At 43.8% G+C, this 3,080-nt stretch overlaps 1 protein-coding gene across 1 annotated transcript in view; it reads left to right on the top strand.

Annotated features, from left to right (window-relative positions):
- The first annotated feature begins 2,353 nt into the window (after positions 1 to 2,353).
- CUNH1orf146 (chromosome unknown C1orf146 homolog) overlaps positions 2,354 to 3,080 on the top strand; it is a 37,558-nt gene continuing 36,831 nt past the window's right edge. Inside the window, exon 1 of the mRNA XM_077746018.1 lies at positions 2,354 to 2,482. The gene's annotated coding sequence lies outside the window, so the exon portion shown is untranslated. The remainder of the gene's footprint in view (positions 2,483 to 3,080) is intronic.

Below are 3,080 nucleotides of genomic sequence, written 5' to 3'. Positions count from 1 at the left end.
CTTTTGGATGCTTTCACTTCTCTCATTAAAATAGTAAGGAAGACGGGGCGCCTGGGTGGCTTAGTCGGTTAAGCGTCCGACTTTCGCTTAGGTCATGATCTCGCGGTTCGTGGGTTTGAGCCCCGCGTCGGGCTCTGTGCTGACTGCCAGCTCAGAGCCTGGAGCCTGTTTCAGTCTGTGACTCCCTCTCTCTCTGACCCTCCCCTGCTCACGCTGTCGCTGTCTGTCTCTCTCTCTCTCTCTCTCTCTCCTAGAAATAAATTTAAAAAAAAAAATAGTAAGGAAGACCTTCAGCTGAAAGTGAGGATGAGGAAAATGTGCTAGAAATTTAAAGAAAGGAGAAGGTATGAAACAGTTATCTAGGAGAGTGAGAGAAAGAATAGACTGGGCAGATACTGTATAGGTGCCAGATAACATTAAGGGAACATTTGAATAACGATAGCATGTTAAACATATTGAGTGCTTGTTTTAGGCACTGCTTTAGAAGGCTTACATATATTGGTCTATGAACTAGCACAATTATTATTCTTAGTTTAAGAAAACTGAGAAGTTGTCACTTATCTGTGTTCACATAGCTATGTTAATGGTGGAGGCATGATAGGGAAGCCAGGCTCTTTGACTCCAGAGACGAGGCTATTTTTCTACACAATCAAATATTTGTTGGTTGAAAAAATGAAGGATAAATTAAGGGAAGGAAGGATGAACTATCAATGCTATCTCCACAGTCTGTGGCTTTCTGCTAAGTCATTTTCATACTTATGCAACCTAAATGACATTTTCCAGATCTTATAACTGAGTCTTTGTGCAGAGGTGGAGCTGTAGAGGTAGGGATGTGGCCCAGACATCTGATTTAGGCTTGAATCTCAGCTCTTTTTTTTTTTTTATTAGCTATATAATTTTGGCCAACTAAATCACTCTGAGCCCTAGTTCTCTCATCTTTAAAATAAGAATAACATATACTTTATAGCATTTATGGAGAAGATAAATATAATCATGTATGCAAACTATCTGGTATAGTACTTGGTACAAAGTAGGTTTTCAATAAGATTAGTTTTCTTTTCCTTCCCTGTTCTGGTTCCAGTTGCCCAGAACTTCAGTACTCTCCCCAGAATGGACCCTTCTTTGCACTTGCTAGTTTCACTACCAGAACTAGAGTCTCTGCTCTCACTCCAGCTGAGTCTCCTTGTAGTATCACAGGTAGGAAGGGAAAAGGCTATCCTGCACTCTTGTTGAGATCCTCTGTGGTTTAATCGTGCATGTCTCTCCTACCCCTTTGCAATCAGTCAGTTAGAAACATAAGGACCTTCCAAGGAGGGTCCTCTGGCAACCTAACCTTCCTGCCCACATCAGCAGCTGAGTCAATTCCTTGAGTTCCCAAATCCACAGCTGTGGCTGGAGTTAGATTTTGATTAATCTGACCTGCCCTATCCTGGCTTTAACTGTCCAACAGGAGCACCAAAGAGTGCCACTAATTTTAATAATATCAGATATACAAGTCAAAATTTACAAAGTAGTTAAGTTTAGGGAATAATGAATCTATATTACAAGGGTGCTCCAAAGGATTTTTTTCTGGAGCACTGTTTTTCTTTCCAGCAATACATACTTCACTAAGAAAGACATAAATAGTTTTGCATCCTAACCATTAAGCTCTAGACAAGTGGTGGCTTTTTCTTTCTCAACTTTTACAATTGTGAACACCAGCGCTTAATAATTTGCTAAGCTTCACTTAGGTTGAAAACAATGAATTCTAAAAGAGGAAACATACAGGCTTCTTCTATATGTTATAGTTACAGCTACTAATGAAAAAGCATTTTTTCATAATTTGGATTAACCTGAGGCTACTGTGACCTTATGTTGTCAATAATAAGAGTAAGAGAATTGAGCCTAAATTTTAGGAAACTGTGAAAACTTAATTCCAGGCAAGTAAGTCAAACGGAAAAATTAACTAAAAAACAAACAAAAAACCCTTCCTTTCTCCTAACCACTTTCAGGCTCCTTCAGATCTTGCCATTTAAAGATCAGGAAGGCGATGGGGCACCTGGCTGGCTCAGTTGGTTGAGCATCCAACTTTGGCTCAGGTTATGATCTCACAGCTTGTGGTTCGAGCCTCGCATCAGGCTCTGTGCTGACAGCTCAGACCCTGGAGTCTGCTTCAGATTCTGTGTCTGCCTTTCCCTCTGCCTCTCCCCAGATCGCACTCTGTCTCTCTCCCTTTCTCAGAAATAGATAAACGTTTAAAAAAAAAAAATTTTTTTTTTTTAAAAACCCAAATCTTTCCTTTAAAAAAAAGATCAGGAAGGCGGGGCCGAAGTTAGCAAGGTCTGCGGCTGCGCGGAAGCGCGCGCGAGGGGAGAGCAAGCCCTGCGGCTGCGGCCGCCACCACCGCGTCTGTGCGTCTCTGCTCTGTGGCCCTGCTTCTCGCTACTCTTGGAACGTTCTGGAAGTTTGGGAGGTGACGTGGCACCACTGACCTGCTGGTCGGGTAGGTGTGTTTACGGCTACTGAGGACCAGGCTCTTCACGTTTTTCTTCATTCTTGTGCCGGGGTGTTTTTTTTCCTCAGACTTGCCGGATCCAATCTTTACCTCAGAGATTTGGCGCGGTGAGAAAGGCTCCTCCCCACCCTTTCTTCCGTTGAGAGTCACATGGAACAGGGCTTCCTCAAGTTTGTCCTGTAGGATTGTAGAAGTGCTTGCTTCCTTTTCGGGAGCCTTGTCGTCAAGCGTGCGGGTTTATATTTACTTTAGGTGTTGTTTTAACCTGCCCCTTCTGGGTCAGGGCGGAAAAGACTCGTGAGGATGGAAGCCGCCCTGAACGCGGTGGTCCAGACTCTCACGTGTCAGTTGAGGAGACTGAGCGGGAACGCGATTTGCGGGAGATGTTTGTGCAGTGTTAAACTGATTTGAATTTGAAAACTGGGGGAAAACAAACAAAATCCCAACAGTCCAGAATACTAGGGACTTGGGACGGGGTATAAGAGGGTGCGAGCTTTTTATTTTCGGCTGAGGAAGCGGGCCGACTGGAGGTGAAGGATCTGCCCAGGATCTGCCCAGAGATCGAGCTGTGGATCTCGATCCCACC

Source organism: Crocuta crocuta, unplaced genomic scaffold, assembly GCF_008692635.1.
Source record: "Crocuta crocuta isolate KB4526 unplaced genomic scaffold, BGI_CrCroc_1.0 scaffold48, whole genome shotgun sequence".
NCBI classification, from domain to species: Eukaryota; Metazoa; Chordata; class Mammalia; order Carnivora; family Hyaenidae; genus Crocuta; species Crocuta crocuta.
This window is presented reverse-complemented; position numbering and strand designations above follow the sequence as displayed.